Source organism: Lampetra planeri, chromosome 3 (genome assembly GCF_965212315.1).
Source record: "Lampetra planeri chromosome 3, kcLamPlan1.2.h2, whole genome shotgun sequence".
NCBI classification, from domain to species: Eukaryota; Metazoa; Chordata; class Hyperoartia; order Petromyzontiformes; family Petromyzontidae; genus Lampetra; species Lampetra planeri.
The window spans coordinates 5,030,434-5,049,241 of record NC_136109.1 but is presented as its reverse complement, the minus strand read 5'-3'; the positions used below and the strand labels follow the sequence as shown (position 1 = coordinate 5,049,241).

General features: G+C 49.1%; 1 protein-coding gene and 1 long non-coding RNA gene across 3 annotated transcripts in view; one reads left to right on the top strand and one right to left on the bottom strand.

Annotated features, from left to right (window-relative positions):
* LOC144736793 (uncharacterized) overlaps positions 1-18,808 on the top strand; it is an 870,278-nt gene that overhangs the window by 374,709 nt on the left and 476,761 nt on the right. The gene's annotated exons all lie outside the window — the stretch shown is intronic.
* LOC144736710 (uncharacterized) lies at positions 11,729-18,048 on the bottom strand. The gene is made up of 2 exons (XR_013588803.1): positions 17,720-18,048; positions 11,729-13,574 (listed from the first exon to the last, which is right to left on the bottom strand). It is a non-coding gene; the product is annotated as an uncharacterized LOC144736710 (long non-coding RNA).

Below are 18,808 nucleotides of genomic sequence, written 5' to 3'. Positions count from 1 at the left end.
GTGAGAGCACTGACGCACAGTGAGAGTACTGACGCACAGTGAGAGTGCTGACGCACAGTGAGAGCACTGACGCACAGTGAGAGTGCTGACACACAGTGAGAGCACTGACGCACAGTGAGAGCACTGACACACAGTGAGAGTGCTGACGCACAGTGAGAGCACTGACGCACAGTGAGAGTACTGACGCACAGTGAGAGTACTGACACACAGTGAGAGTGCTGACGCACAGTGAGAGCACTGACGCACAGTGAGAGTACTGACGCACAGTGAGAGTGCTGACGCACAGTGAGAGTGCTGACGCACAGTGAGAGCACTGACGCACAGTGAGAGTACTGACGCACAGTGAGAGTGCTGACGCACAGTGAGAGCACTGACGCACAGTGAGAGCACTGACGCACAGTGAGAGTGCTGACGCACAGTGAGAGCACTGACACACAGTGAGAGCACTGACGCACAGTGAGAGTGCTGACGCACAGTGAGAGCACTGACACACAGTGAGAGTACTGACGCACAGTGAGAGTACTGACACAGTGAGAGTGCTGACACACAGTGAGAGTACTGACACTCAGTGAGAGCACTGACGCACAGTGAGAGTGCTGACGCACAGTGAGAGCACTGACGCACAGTGAGAGTACTGACGCACAGTGAGAGTACTGACGCACAGTGAGAGCACTGACACAGTGAGAGTACTGACACACAGTGAGGGTACTGACACACAGTGTGAGTACTGGTACACAGTGAGAGCACTGACACAGTGAGAGTACTGACACACAGTGAGGGTACTGACACACAGTGAGGGTACTGACACACAGTGAGGGTACTGACACGCAGTGAGAGCACTGACACACAGTGAGAGTGCTGACACACAGTGTGAGTACTGGTACACAGTGAGAGTGCTGACACGCAGTGAGAGTACTGACACACAGTGAGAGTACTGACACACAGTGAGAGTACTGACACAGTGAGAGTACTGACACAGTGAGAGTACTGACACAGTGAGAGTACTGACACGCAGTGAGAGTACTGACACAGTGAGAGTACTGACATGCAGTGAGAGTACTGACACAGTGAGAGTACTGACACAGTGAGAGTACGACACACAGTGAGAGTACTGACACAGTGAGAGTACTGACACAGTGAGAGTACTGACACAATGAGAGTACGACACACAGTGAGAGTACTGACACAGTGAGAGTACTGACACAGTGAGAGTACTGACACAGTGAGAGTACGACACACAGTGAGAGTACTGACACAGTGAGAGTACTGACACAGTGAGAGTACTGACACAGTGAGAGTACGACACACAGTGAGAGTACTGACACAGTGAGAGTACTGACACAGTGAGAGTACTGACACAGTGAGAGTACGACACACAGTGAGAGTACTGACACAGTGAGAGTACTGACACAGTGAGAGTACGACACACAGTGAGAGTACTGACGCAGTGAGAGCGCTGACGCAGTGAGAGCGCTGACACATAGTGAGAGTACTGACACAGTGAGAGTACTGACACAGTGAGAGTACTGACACAGTGAGAGCACTGACACACAGTGAGAGTACTGACACAGTGAGAGTACTGACACAATGAGAGTACTGACACACAGTGAGAGTACTGACACACAGTGAGAGTACTGACACAGTGAGAGTACTGACACAGTGAGAGTACTGACACAGTGAGAGTACTGACATGCAGTGAGAGTACTGACACAGTGAGAGTACTGACACAGTGAGAGTACTGACACAGTGAGAGTACTGACACACAGTGAGAGTACTGACACGCAGTGAGAGTACTGACGCAGTGAGAGCGCTGACACATAGTGAGAGTACTGACACAGTGAGAGTACTGACACAGTGAGAGTACTGACACAGTGAGAGTACTGACACAGTGAGAGTACTGACACAGTGAGAGCACTGACACACAGTGAGAGTACTGACACACAGTGAGAGTACTTACGCAGTGAGAGCGCTGACACAATGTGAGTAATGAGAAAGTGAGTGTATTGACACACAGTGAGAGTATTGACAGTGACACATTGAGATTGCTGACACAGCACTGTACTGACATACGCATGAGACTGACAGTGACAGTATTGACATGAGTGTATGGACACATAGTAAGTACTGACACAGTAAGCACTGACAGAGTGATTATTGACACACAGAGTAGTGACACAGAGTGTATAGTGACACACGGAGTGATTAGTGACACAGTCTGTACACAGATTAGTGACACACAGATTGAGTAGTGACAGTGAGCAGTGACACGCACTGAGTAGTGACACACAAAGTAGTAACACAGTGAGTAGTGACACAAAGAGAATACTGACACAGCATTGACACACAGTAGTGACACACAGTGAGTAGGGATACACATAGGTAGTAGTGACAGAGTGGTGACACACAGAGTGAGTAGTGACACAGAGTGAGTTCTGACACACACAGAGTGAGTTCTGACACACACAGAGTGAGTAGTGACACAGAGTGAGTTCTGACACACACAGAGTGAGTTCTGACACACACAGAGTGAGTGGTGACACACACTGTGAGTAGTGACACAGAGTGAGTAGTGACACACAGTGAGTAGTGACACACAGTGAGTGGTGACACACGGAGTGAGTAGTGCCACAGAGTGGGTAGTGACACACAGAGTAGTGACACACAGTGAGAGTACTGACACACAGTGAGAGTACTGACACAGTGAGAATACTGTCACAGTGAGAGTTCTGACACGCAGTGAGAGTACTGACACAGTGAGAGTACTGACACAGTGAGAATACTGTCACAGTGAGAGTTCTGACACGCAGTGAGAGTTCTGACGCACAGTGAGAGTACTGACACACATAGTGAGTAGTGACAAAGTGAGTAGTGACTGAATAGTAACACAGAGTGAGTAGTGACACACACAGTGAGTAGTGACACACAGAGTGAGTAGTGACACACCACAGTGTTGTGTTTACGACCGCCACGTACCCCGTGTGCTCGCTGTGCCATGTTCCTCAAGGGCCGTGAGCGCCTTCTCTGGGACGCTGCTGCTGCTGTTGTAGCTGCTGTTGTTGTAGCTGATGCTGTTGTTGTTGTAGCTGCTGCTTTAGCTGCTGCTGTTGTTGTTGTAGCTGCTGCTGTTGTTGTTGTAGCTGCTGTTGTTGTTGTAGCTGCTGCTGTTGTTGTTGTAGCTGCTGCTGTTGATGCTGCTGCTGTTGTTGTTGTAGCTGCTGCTGTTGATTCTGCTGTTGTTGTAGCTGCTGCTGTTGTTGTAGCTGCTGCTGCTGTTGTTGTTGTTGTAGCTGCTGCTGTTGTTGTAGCTGCTGCTGCTGTTGTTGTTGTTGTAGCTGCTGCTGTTGTTGTAGCTGCTGCTGCTGTTGTTGTTGTTGTAGCTGCTGCTGTTGTTGTAGCTGCTGCTGCTGTTGTTGTTGTTGTAGCTGCTGCTGCTGTTGTTGTTGTAGCTGCTGTTGTGCTCACGCAGCGCCACGGATCTCCCGTGTAGAGCAGCCGGGCAGCTGCTACACGTGACATCATCCGCCGTGTCACAAATCAACATCGACTTACACAGCGAGAGAGCTCACACACAGCCTGACTACTTACACACAGTGAGAGTACTCACTCAGAGTGCCCCAGTACTTACACAGTGAGAGTACTCACTCACTCTCACTGTGTCTCAGTACTTACACAGCGAGTACTGCCACACAGTGAGAGTACTGATAGTGCTTACTGTCAGTGAGTAATGGAACAGTGTGAGGGTAATGACAGTGTGAGTACTGACACACAGGGACAGTGGGACTAATGACACACAACGAGTACTGGTACTGCAAGTTACGACTCGGTGAGGGTGCTCACACACTGTGACTAATGACACACACGGTGAGTACTGACACAGTGATAGTACAGACACACAGTAAGAGTACTGACACACAGTGAGTACTGACACACTGTGTGAGCACTGACACACAGTGTGAGCACTGGCACAGTGTGAGCACTGACACAGTGTGAGCACTGACACAGTGTGAGTACTGACACACTGTGTGAGCACTGACACCCAGTGTGAGCACTGACACAGTGTGAGCACTGACACAGTGTGAGTACTGACACACTGTGTGAGCACTGACACACAGTGTGAGCACTGACACACAGTGTGAGCACTGACACAGTGTGAGTACTGACACAGTGTGAGCACTGACACACAGTGTGAGCACTGACACAGTGTGAGCACTGACACAGTGTGAGTACTGACACACTGTGTGAGCACTGACACAGTGTGAGCACTGACACAGTGTGAGCACTGACACAGTGTGAGTACTGACACACTGTGTGAGCACTGACACACAGTGTGAGCACTGACACAGTGTGAGCACTGACACACAGTGTGAGCACTGACACAGTGTGAGCACTGACACACAGTGTGAGCACTGACACACTGTGAGCACTGACACAGTGTGAGCACTGACACACAGTGTGAGCACTGACACAGTGTGAGCACTGACACACAGTGAGTACTGACACACTGTGTGAGCACTGACACACAGTGTGAGCACTGACACACAGTATGAGCACTGACAAAGTGTGAGCACTGACACAGTGTGAGTACTGACACACAGTGTGAGCACTGACACACAGTGTGAGCACTGACACAGTGTGAGCACTGACACAGTGTGAGCACTGACACACAGCGAGTACTAACATGCAGTGAGCGAAGTGAACCACGGTGTGAGCACCGACACGGCATGACGGTAGTGACACAGAGCTGGCACACAGCGAGTAGTGGACACACAGCGAGTAGTGACACACACAGCGAGTAGTGACACACACAGCGAGTAGTGACACACACAGCGAGTAGTGACACACACAGCGAGTAGTGACACGCAGCGAGTAGTGACGCACACAGCGAGTAGTGACACGCAGCGAGTAGTGACACGCAGCGAGTGGTGACACACAGCGAGTGGTGACACACAGCGAGTAGTGACACACAGCGAGTAGTGACACACAGCGAGTGGTGACACACAGCGAGTAGTGGCACACAGCGAGTAGTGACACACAGCGAGTAGTGACACGCAGCGAGTGGTGACACACAGCGAGTGGTGACACACAGCGAGTAGTGGCACACAGCGAGTAGTGACACACAGCGAGTAGTGACACGCAGCGAGTAGTGACACGCAGCGAGTGGTGACACACAGCGAGTGGTGACACACAGCGAGTGGTGACACACAGCGAGTAGTGACACACAGCGAGTAGTGACACACAGCGAGTGGTGACACACAGCGAGTGGTGACACACAGCGAGTGGTGACACACAGCGAGTAGTGGCACACAGCGAGTGGTGACACACAGCGAGTAGTGGCACACAGCGAGTGGTGACACACAGCGAGTAGTGACACACAGCGAGTAGTGGCACACAGCGAGTGGTGACACACAGCGAGTAGTGACACACAGCGAGTGGTGACACACAGCGAGTAGTGGCACACAGCGAGTAGTGACACACAGCGAGTAGTGACACACAGCGAGTAGTGACACACAGCGAGTAGTGGCACACAGCGAGTAGTGACACACAGCGAGTGGTGACACGCAGCGAGTGGTGGCACGCAGCGAGTGGTGACACACAGCGAGTGGTGACACACAGCGAGTAGTGGCACACAGCGAGTGGTGACACGCAGCGAGTGGTGACACACAGCGAGTAGTGGCACACAGCGAGTAGTGACACGCAGCGAGTAGTGACACGCAGCGAGTGGTGACACGCAGCGAGTGGTGACACACAGCGAGTGGTGACACACAGCGAGTAGTGACACACAGCGAGTGGTGACACACAGCGAGTGGTGACACACAGCGAGTGGTGACACACAGCGAGTGGTGACACACAGCGAGTAGTGGCACACAGCGAGTGGTGACACACAGCGAGTAGTGGCACACAGCGAGTGGTGACACACAGCGAGTAGTGACACACAGCGAGTAGTGGCACACAGCGAGTGGTGACACACAGCGAGTAGTGACACACAGCGAGTGGTGACACACAGCGAGTAGTGGCACACAGCGAGTGGTGACACACAGCGAGTAGTGACACACAGCGAGTAGTGACACACAGCGAGTAGTGGCACACAGCGAGTAGTGACACACAGCGAGTAGTGACACACAGCGAGTGGTGGCACACAGCGAGTGGTGACACACAGCGAGTGGTGACACACAGCGAGTGGTGACACACAGCGAGTGGTGACACACAGCGAGTGGTGACACACAGCGAGTGTAGCAGTCGCAGTAGTCGCGGCGCGTGCGTCGTAGTCACCGGTAGCGGCGTGGCGCACGCAGCGCGCTGCCTGGAGCAGTGACACCACGTGGTGGTGGTGGTGGTGCTCACGTCAGCAGTGACACCACGTGGTGGTGGTGGTGGCCTCGTCACCACTGCGCAGCGCAGGGGCTGCCGCGGTGCACTTGGAACGACCACTGGGGAATTATCCTCACAACAACAACCACTCACAACAACAACTACTCACAACAACAATCTCTCAACAACAACCACTCACAACAACAAAAACCACTCACAACAACAATCTCTCAACAAACACTCAACGACTCGTCTCACTCTCTCGATCCACTCTGCCGATCCATTCTCTCCCTCCTACTCGACTCAACTTCACCACTGAGCAGCTCACCCCTCCCATCTCTTTCACCCCCCTTCTCCACCCCTTCTTCTCTCCTCCCTTTCACTAAATACTCACCTCTTACTCAGCCACTCACCACCCCTCACTCACCACACACTCACCCGCTACCTCACTCACCGTGCAGTGTCCACTCACTCGACACTCACCACCCCTCACTCACCACCCCCTCACTCGCTACCTCACTCACCGTGCAGTGTCCACTCACTCATCTCCACTTTCTCTTCATTCGTGGACGTTCATGGACACGCAACCAAAAACAAAGATCCCCCGTGTAGCCTCAACAGGCCAACGGCAACATCCACTCACAACAATAACCACTTCCAACAACAGCAACCACTCACAACAGCAATTCACAACAAGTCATCACAACAACAACAAGTACCCACAACAACCACTCACTACAACAACCACTCCCAACAACAACCACTCACTACAACAATAACCACTCACCACAACAAATACAACAACAAACAACCACTCACAATAATAACCATTCACAACAACAACCACTCACAACAACAACCAATAACGACAGCAATTCACAACAACAACCACCCAGTACAACAACAATCACCCATACTAATAGGGGTTTTCCTCTTTTTTCTGGCAACAAAGCTGATACCTTTTGCAAGGAATCATGCTTACATTAACCACAATACTTGCAGTCAAATGCAAACAAAAAAGCAATACTCTGATAATTTATGCATTGTCTTTGAAACTCACAACAACAACCAGTCACAACAACACCCACTCACAACAACACCCACTCACAAAACACCCACTCACAACAACCACTCACAACAACAACCACTCACAACAACAACCATTCACAAAAACCACTCACAACAACAACCACTCACAACAACCACTCACAACAACAACCATTCACAACAACAACCACTCACAACAACAACCACTCACAACAACAACCACTCACAACAACAACCACTCACAACAACACCCACTCACAACAACACCCACTCACAACAACACCCACTCATAACATCTCACAACAACCACTCACAACACCAACCACTCACAACACTACAACCACTCACAACAACCATAACAACCACCATAACAACAACCACTGACAACAACTACTCAACTCACTCTTCTCTCCCATTCACTCTCTCTCTTGATCCACTCTCTCCTGACCCTCACCACGAAACTCAACTCCCTCACCACTGAGCAGCTCACCCCTCCCATCTCATTCAGCCCCCTCCTCCACCCCTTCTTCTCTCCTCCCTTTCACTCACTCACCTCTTACTCAGCCACTCACTACCCCTCACTCACCACCCCCCTCACCCGCTACCTCACTCAACACTCACCTCTTACTCAGCCACTCACCACTCCTCACTCACCAGCTCCACATCCGCTTCATTCATGGACACGTGAACACAGACAACGGTCCCGCGTGTAGCCTCAGCAGGCCGTTGGGGCAAGTGCTGTTGGCGAGCACCGATGAAGGGCGGCACTGCGCACAATGTGGTGGGTGGTCAGCACCACGCCCGACCGCCTTTGTCTCCCTAGAGGCGATGTTTACACTACAACCACAATTACCTAACTACTATAACTACCACTACAACCACTACCATAACCACCATTATCTAACTACTATAACTACTCCACTCAGCCAGTGGGGGACATTCACTGTCTCCACTCAGCCACTGGGGACATTCACTGTCTCCACTCAGCCAGTGGGGACATTCACTGTCTCTACTCAGCTACTGGGGACATTCACTGTCTCCACTCAGCCACTGGGGGACATTCACTGTCTCAACTCAGCCAGTGGGGACATTCACTGTCTCTACTCAGCCACTGGGGGACATTCACTGTCTCCACTCAGCCACTGGGGGACATTCACTGTCTCCACTCAGCCAGTGGGGACATTCACTGTCTCCACTCAGCCAGTGGGGACATTCACTGTCTCCACTCATCCAGTGGGGACATTCACTGTCTCCACTCAGCCAGTGGGGACATTCACTGTCTCCACTCAGCCAGTGGGGACATTCACTGTCTCCACCCAGCCAGTGGGGACATTCACTGTCTCCACTCAGCCACTGGGGGACATTCACTGTCTCCACTCAGCCAGTGGGGACATTCACTGTCTCCACTCAGCCAGTGGGGACATTCACTGTCTCCACTCAGCCACTGGGGGACATTCACTGTCTCCACTCAGCCAGTGGGGACATTCACTGTCTCCACCCAGCCAGTGGGGACATTCACTGTCTCCACTCAGCCAGTGGGGACATTCACTGTCTCCACTCAGCCAGTGGGGACATTCACTGTCTCCACTCAGCCGCTGGGGACATTCACTGTCTCCACTCAGCCAGTGGGGACATTCACTGTCTCCACTCAGCCAGTGGGGACATTCACTGTCCCCACTCAGCCAGTGGGGACATTCACTGTCTCCACTCAGCCAGTGGGGACATTCACTGTCTCCACTCAGCCAGTGGGTACATTCACTGTCTCCACTCAGCCAGTGGGGACATTCACTGTCTCCACTCAGCCAGTGGGGACATTCACTGTCTCCACTCATCCAGTGGGGACATTCACTGTCTCCACTCAGCCAGTGGGGACATTCACTGTCTCTACTCAGCCAGTGGGGGCATTCACTGTCTCCACTCAGCCAGTAGGGATATTCACGCTCTCCACTCAGCCAGTGGGGACATTCACTGTCTCCACTCAGCCAGTAGGGATATTCACTGTCTCCACTCAGCCAGTGGGGACATTCACTGTCTCCACTCAGCCAGTGGGGGACATTCACTGTCTCCACTCAGCCAGTGGGGGCATTCACTGTCTCCACTCAGCCAGTAGGGATATTCACTGTCTCCACTCAGCCAGTAGGGATATTCACTGTCTCCACTCAGCCAGTGGGGACATTCACTGTCTCTACTCAGCCAGTGAGGACATTCACTGTCTCTACTCAGCCAGTGGGGGGCATTCACTGTCTCCACTCAGCCAGTGGGGGACATTCACTGTCTCCACTCAGCCAGTGGGGATATTCACTGTCTCCACTCAGCCAGTGGGGGACATTCACTGTCTCTACTCAGCCAGTGGGGACATTCACTGTCTCTACTCAGCCAGTGGGGGACATTCACTGTCTCCACTCAGCCAGTGGGGACATTCACTATCTCCACTCAGCCAGTGGGGACATTCATTGTCTCCACTCAGCCAGTGGGGACATTCACTATCTCCACTCAGCCAGTGGGGACATTCACTGTCTCCACTCAGCCAGTGGGGACATTCACTGTCTCCACTCAGCCAGTGGGGACATTCACTGTCTCCACTCAGCCAGTGGGGACATTCACTGTCTCCACTCAGCCACTGGGGACATTCACTGTCTCCACTCAGCCACTGGGGACATTCACTGTCTCCACTCAGCCACTGGGGACATTCACTGTCTCCACTCATCCAGTGGGGACATTCACTGTCTCCACTCAGCCAGTGGGGGACATTCACTGTCTCCACTCAGACAGTGGGGGACATTCACTGTCTCCACTCAGCCAGTGGGGGCATTCACTGTCTCCACTCAGCCGCTGGGGACATTCACTGTCTCCACTCAGCCAGTGGGGACATTCACTGTCTCCACTCAGCCAGTGGGGACATTCACTGTCTCCACTCAGCCAGTGGGGACATTCACTGTCTCCACTCAGCCAGTAGGGATATTCACTGTCTCCACTCAGCCAGTGGGGGCATTCACTGTCTCTACTCAGCCAGTGGGGACATTCACTGTCTCCACTCAGCCAGTAGGGATATTCACTGTCTCCACTCAGCCAGTGGGGACATTCACTGTCTCCACTCAGCCAGTAGGGATATTCACGGTCTCCACTCAGCCAGTGGGGACATTCACTGTCTCCACTCATCCAGTGGGGGACATTCACTGTCTCCACTCAGCCAGTGGGGACATTCACTGTCTCCACTCAGCCAGTGGGGACATTCACTGTCTCCACTCAGCCAGTGGGGGCATTCACTGTCTCCACTCAGCCAGTGGGGGACATTCACTGTCTCCACTCAGCCACTGGGGACATTCACTGTCTCCACTCAGCCAGTTGGGGATATTCACTGTCTCCACTCAGCCAGTGGGGGACATTCACTGTCTCTACTCAGCCAGTGGGGACATTCACTGTCTCCACTCAGCCACTGGGGACATTCACTGTCTCCACTCAGCCACTGGGGACATTCACTGTCTCCACTCATCCAGTGGGGACATTCACTGTCTCCACTCAGCCAGTGGGGACATTCATTGTCTCCACTCAGCCAGTGGGGACATTCACTATCTCCACTCAGCCAGTGGGGACATTCACTGTCTCCACTCAGCCAGTGGGGACATTCACTGTCTCCACTCAGCCAGTGGGGGCATTCACTGTCTCCACTCAGCCAGTGGGGACATTCACTGTCTCCACTCAGCCACTGGGGACATTCACTGTCTCCACTCAGCCACTGGGGACATTCACTGTCTCCACTCAGCCACTGGGGACATTCACTGTCTCCACTCAGCCACTGGGGACATTCACTGTCTCCACTCATCCAGTGGGGACATTCACTGTCTCCACTCAGCCAGTGGGGGACATTCACTATCTCCACTCAGACAGTGGGGGACATTCACTGTCTCCACTCAGCCAGTGGGGCCATTCACTGTCTCCACTCAGCCACTGGGGGACATTCACTGTCTCCACTCAGCCACTGTGGGACAACGTCTCTGTGGATGATTGGTGGCAGAATGTTTATCAGAACAAGGAGCCAGGGGACTGGTGTCAGTTTCAGTGTTCCGAGTGAGTAGTGACACATTGAGTCATGACACAGTGAGAATTGACACATAGTGAGTACTGACAAAGAGTGATGATGCATAATAAGAGTTCAGATAAACTGAGGACTGACACATAACACTGGTCAACACACTTTGTCTGGCATAAGGTATTTTGGGGTGCTGATTCCAAATCTTGCATCAATTTTTGTCTATCACATCAGGTTTTTGAGATGTCAAATTTTGCATTTTCAATAAAAACAGCAAATGTATGCTCATATACGAATAGCTAAACAGACATCCATACAACAATAAGATACAATATACAATAATAATGAAACAAACATTTAATGAGCCGTAGCACAAAGTTGTGAGTGACTGCATATCAATGTGAGTGAATGCATATTACTCATATTAGAATTGTGAAGATAAGAAAAATATGTACAAAAAGGTCATTCACATTAGTGATGTTACATCTGCATAAACGACCTCTTTGACGATCTCCGATGTACAGCTTGTGGAATGTCTCTCATCAAGGACCAGCAGTAATCTGCCATCATGTTTGAGTCCCATCGGCCTTGGTAACATTCTTCCATAACTTTAATGTCTTGATGAAAGCGTTCACCTTGCTCTTCGCTCACGTGACCCATGTTCTCTGGAAACTGGGCCAAGTGACTATGTAAGTAGTGAACTTTGATGCTCATTCTACATCCAAGCGCTTGGAAACTCAAGAGCAGCTCCTCCACAATCTCTCGATAGTTGTCCGCTTTCCTGTTCCCAAGGAAATTCCGCACCACATCAGAGAATGCATTCCAAGCTCTAGCCTCTGCCGCAGTCATTGTTGTAACAAAGTGTGGATCCCTGATGAGTGTTCTTATTTGAGGGCCATCAAATATTCCTGCCTTTTTCTTCTCGGCACTGAGACTTGAAAAGGTTAAACATATATAGCTGAAGCATTCTCCAGTGTGATCAAGAGCTTTGACAAATTGCTTCATTAACCCAAGTTTTATGTGCAGTGGGGGAAATAGAATGTTATTCCTATCAACCAGAGGCTCATTCTTGATGTTCTTGTCACCAGGCGTCAAACTGATTCTTGGTGGCCAGTTCTTTTAAACCCAGTGTTCTAATGTAGCCCTACTGTCCCAGTAGCAGAGGAAACAAGGGTATTTGGTGTGACCTCCTTGCTGACCCAGCAGAAAATTTAACATTTTCAAATCAACACAAATTAGCCATCCATGAACATGGTATTCCAATCTATCCAGAACAATCTGGATGTTGGCATACTCTTCATTCATTTTTACAGAGTGTCCTATTGGGATTGAACCATATATATATATTCTGTTGTGAAGTAACACACATTTCAAACTCCTTTTACTACTGTCAATACAAAGTCTCCATTCACTTGAATCATATGCAGGCAGTCCCATATTGAGAAGAAGCCCTTCAACATCATTACAATAACCAAGTTGACCATCTGAATGAAAGTACTTTCGCAGTGCTGCTTCTCTGTTACGATAAAAGGAGACACTAGTGCCAGGTCTGAGTAGTCCTTTCTCTTGCAGCCTGGAAGCCAACAATTCAGCAGACTGCTTTGGCAAATACAAATCTCTTACAAGATCATTCAATTCAGGCTGACTAAACAGAGAAATTTTATTACAATCTGCATCAGATGGCGTATATTCGATCTGAGCATCATCATCATCATCATCTGTAGAAGCAGGTAAACTGAGGGATTCAACATCAATCTCTGGTAGCTCAGTAAATACAGGCACAGGTATTTCCTCACAGTGCTCAACTGGTCGTCTGGCAGATGGGATATCTGGGTATTGTAAGTGTTGTTTGATTTTCTTATTGAAACCTTTTACATTGACAAGGCAGAAGTAGCAGTTATCCAAATCGTTTGTAGGTTCTCTCCAAACCATTGGCACACCAAACTTCAGCTTAGCATTCTTTCCTTTAGACCATGATCGCAAAGTTTCAACACTTTGTGAGGAGCCCAATTTTTGTCTTGGTCACCAAGTCGTACTATAAAGTAGGCAAGATAAACCTTCTTGACAAAGGTATTGATGTTGCGCTTTTGATCCTCCAAAGTGAAGCTGCCACATATGTAGCAGAAGATATCTGGGTCATTACTGCATTTCCTTCTTTCGGATGTTGTAGCCATTGTTAGATCACGCCCTGCAGAAGAAAAATATTAAATAAATGTGGATATCTACATAAAATGATATTATAAACACACTATCCTAAACATACAGCACCATATTTTAACACTAAAGCAGTCACTGACTCGCAAAAACTTGCAATCATAAATGACAGAGTTAATTTCGGGTAAAATCAATGAAAATGGGGTATGCCAATAGCATAAAAATTAGATGTGATAGAGCAAATCTGAGATCCGATTTGGAATCAGCACCCTGAAATTAGTCTAAAACAGCTGCAAAAAGTCCAGGCCAGAATTTTTTTTTTGTTGACCAGTGTAATGAGAGTACAGATAGTCCCCGAGTTACGATGGTCCGACTTACGATATTTCGATCTTACGATCGCGATACGACAAAATTGTTAAATATTTTAAATTTCTCGTGGCAGGCAAACGCAGCAGTGTACGAGGAATCTTGGTGAGTGCAGTACAATATGATACGTTACGATACGTTCAATGCATGTATGATACGTAGCTTTAGCGATTTCATTTTAGGGTTACCACGATATGATACGTTCAATGCATGTTAAAAGTTTTTATAGCAGAAGGGATTGTTTCCTGAAAAAACGTTCTATTAAATTGCAGTTCATATAGGTAGGCTAAGAATTGACCTTCTTTTTTTTACTTGACATTTTACTGTGCAATACAGTATTGTAATTAATAAATACATACAGTATATAGTTTATACAGTATGGTACTGTACATTTTTCTGTTTTGCTAAATTATCACCATTCTTTAAGACTCCTGGGTAGGCTAGGCCATCTTCGACTTACGATATTTTTGACTTACGATGGGGTCGTCGTAACGCATCTCCATCGTAAGTAGAGGACTACCTGTACTGACACAATCTGAGTACTGACACGCAGTGAGAGCGCTGATACAGTGTGAGTACTGACACAGTGAGAGCGCTGATACACAGTGAGGGTAATGACACGCAGTGACTAGTGACACAGTGAGGGTGCTGACACAACGGTAGTAATGAGACAGTGCAAGTACTGACACAGTGAGTGTATTGACAGTGACACATTGAGATTGCTGACACAGTACTGTACTGACACACTCATGGGACTGACAATGACAATATTGACATGAGTGTATGGACACACAGTAAGTACTGACACAGTAAGCACTGACATAGTTAGTAGTGACACAGTGAGTGTACACAGAGTGAGTAGTGACAGAGTACTGACACAGTGGGTAGTGACAGAGTACTAACACAGTGGGTAGTGACACACGGAGTGATTAGTGACAGTGAGCAGTGACACGCACAGTGAGTAGTAACACAGTGAGTAGTGACACAAAGAGAGTACTGACACAGCATTGACACACAGTGAATAGTGACAGGGAGCAGTGGCACAGTAAGTAGTGACACTCGGAGTGAGTAGTGCCACAGTGAGTGTACTCATTTTAGTGACACAGCAGTGACACAGTGAGTAGTGACACACAGTGAGAAGTGACAGTGAGTAGTGACAAAGTAGTTACAAAGTGAGTAGTGATACAGAATGAGAAGTGACACACATAGTGAGTAGTGACACAGTGAGTAGTGACACAGGGAGTAGTGACACACAAAGTAGTTACATAGTGAGTAGTGATACAGAATGAGTACTGACACACATAGTGAGTAGTGACACACGCATAGTGAGTAGTGACAAAGTGGGTAGTGACTGAATAGTAAAACAGAGTGAGTAGTGACAAAGAGTAGTGAAACACAAAGTGAGTAGTGACACAGTGAGTACTGACACACAGTGAGTGTATTGACAGTGGCAGTGAGAATGCTGACAGTACTGTACTGACACAGTGACATAATTAATGCGAGAGTACGGACATACAGAGTGAGTGGTGACACACACAGAGTAGTGACACACACAGAGTAGTGACACACAGAGTGAGTGGTGACACAGATTAGTGACACAGTGAGTAGTGACACACAGAGTGAGTGGTGACACACACAGAGTGAGTGGTGACATACACAGAGTGAGTGGTGACACACACAGAGTGAGTGGTGACATACACAGAGTGAGTGGTGACACACACAGAGTGAGTGGTGACACACACAGAGTGAGTGGTGACACACACAGAGTGAGTGGTGACACACACAGAGTGAGTGGTGACACACACAGAGTGAGTGGTGACACACACAGAGTGAGTGGTGACACACACAGAGTGAGTGGTGACACACACAGAGTGAGTGGTGACACACACAGAGTGAGTGGTGACATACACAGAGTGAGTGGTGACACACACAGAGTGAGTGGTGACATACACAGAGTGAGTGGTGACACACACAGAGTGAGTAGTGACACACAGAGTGAGTGGTGACACACACAGAGTGAGTAGTGACACACAGAGTGAGTGGTGACATACACAGAGTGAGTGGTGACACACACAGAGTGAGTGGTGACACACACAGAGTGAGTAGTGACACACAGAGTGAGTGGTGACATACACAGAGTGAGTGGTGACACACACAGAGTGAGTAGTGACATACACAGAGTGAGTGGTGACACACACAGAGTGAGTGGTGACACACACAGAGTGAGTGGTGACATACACAGAGTGAGTGGTGACACACACAGTGAGTGGTGACATACACTGAGTGAGTGGTGACACAGAGTGAGTAGTGACACACAGAGTGAGTGGTGACACACACAGTGAGTGGTGACACACAGAGTGAGTAGTGACACAGAGTGAGTAGTGACACACAGTGAGTAGTGACACACACAGAGTGAGTAGTGACACACACAGAGTGAGTAGTGACACACAGAGTGAGTAGTGACAAACAGAGTGAGTGGTGACACAGTGAGTGTATTGACAGTGACACATTGAGATTGCTGACACAGTACTGTACTGACACACTCATGGGATTGACACAGTGACAGTATTGACATGAGTGTATGGACACACAGTAAGTACTGACACAGTAAGCACTGACATAGTTAGTAGTGACAGTTAGTATGTACAGAGTGAGAAGTGACAGAGTACTGACACAGTGGGTAGTGACACACGGAGTGATTAGTGACAGTGAGCAGTGACACGCACAGTGAGTAGTAACACAGTGAGTAGTGACACAAAGAGAGTACTGACACAGCATTGACACACAGTAGTGACACACAGTGAGTAGGGATACACAGGGAGTAGTGACACAGTGAATACTGACACATTGAGTGTACAGAGTAGTGACAGTGAGTAGTGACACACATAGTTAGTAGTGACACACACAGTGAGTAGTGACACAGTACTGACATACAAAGTACTGACACAGTAGTGACACACAGTGAATAGTGACACACATAGGGAGTAGTGGCACAGTAAGTAGCGACACACGGAGTAGTGACACTCGGAGTGAGTAGTGACACAGTGAGTGTACTCATTTTAGTGACACAGTAGTGACACAGTGAGTAGTGACATTGAGTATGTACAGAGTACTGACACACAGTAGTGACACAGTGAGTAGTAACACAGTGAGAAGTGACAGTGAGTAGTGACAAAGTAGTTACAAAGTGAGTAGTGATACAGAATGAGAAGTGGCACACATAGTGAGTAGTGACACAGTGAGTAGTGACACAGGGAGTAGTGACACACAAAGTAGTTACATAGTGAGTAGTGATACAGAATGAGTACTGACACACACATAGTGAGTAGTGACAAAATGGGTAGTGACTGAATAGTAAAACAGAGTGAGTAGTGACACAGTAGTGAAACACAGAGTATTGACACAGTGAGTACTGACACACAGTGAGTGTATTGACAGTGGCAGTGTGATTGCTGACAGTACTGTACTGACACAGTGACAGAATTAATGCGAGAGTACGGACATACAGAGTGAGTGGTGACACACAGAGTGAGTGGTGACACACACAGTGAGTGGTGACACACAGAGTGAGTAGTGACACAGAGTGAGTAGTGACACACAGTGAGTAGTGACACAGAGTGAGTGGTGGCACACAGAGTGGTGACACAGAGTGGTGACACACACAGAGTGAGTGGTGACACAGATTGAGTAGTGACACACAGAGTGAATAGTGGCACAGAGAGTAGTGACACAGTGTGAGTAGTGACACAGAGTGAGTAGTGACACACAGTGAGTAGTGACACACACAGTGTTGTGTTTACGACCGCCACGTACCCCGTGTGCTCGCTGTGTTATGTTCCTCAAGGGCCGTGAGCGCATTCTCTGGGACGCTGCTGATGCTGCTGTTGTAGCTGCTGCTGTTGTAGCTGCTGCTGTTGTAGCTGCTGCTGTTGTAGCTGCTGCTGTTGTAGCTGCTGCTGTTGTAGCTGCTGCTGTTGTTGCTGCTGCTGTTGTTGCTGCTGTTGTTTGAGTTGCTGCTGTTGTTTTAGTTGCTGCTGCTGTTGTTGTAGCTGCTGTTGTTGTTGTAGCTGCTGCTGTTGTTGTAGCTGCTGCTGTGTTCACGTAGCGCCACGGATCTCCCGTGTAGAGCAGCCGGGCAGCTGCTACACGCGACATCATCCGCCGTGTCACAAATCAACATCGACTTACACAGCGATAGAGCTCACACACAAGCTGACTACTTACACACTCACTCTCACTGTGCACCAGTACTTACACAAAGTTTGAGTACTGACACACAGTGAGTGAGTACTGATAGTGCTTACTGACAGTGAGTAATGGCACTGTGTGAGGGTAATGACAGTGTGAGTACTGACACACAGGGACAGTGTGACTAATGACACACAGCGAGTACTGGCACTGCAAGTTACGACACAGTGAGGGTGCTCACACACTGTGACTAATGACACACACGGTGAGTACTGACACAGTGATAGTACTGGCACACAGTAAGAGTACTGACACAGTGATAGTACTGACACACAGTGAGTACTGACACACAGTGAGTACTGACACACAGTGAGCACTGACACACAGTGAGCACTGACACACAGTGAGTACTGACACAGTGAGTACTGACACACAGTGAGCACTGACACACAGTGAGCACTGACACACAGTGAGTACTGACACACAGTGAGCACTGACACACAGTGAGCACTGACACACAGTGAGTACTGACACAGTGAGTACTGACACACAGTGAGCACTGACACACAGTGAGCACTGACACACAGTGAGTACTGACACACAGTGAGCACTGACACACAGTGAGCACTGACACACAGTGAGCACTGACACACAGTGAGTACTGACACAGTGAGCACTGACACACAGTGAGCACTGACACACAGTGAGCACTAA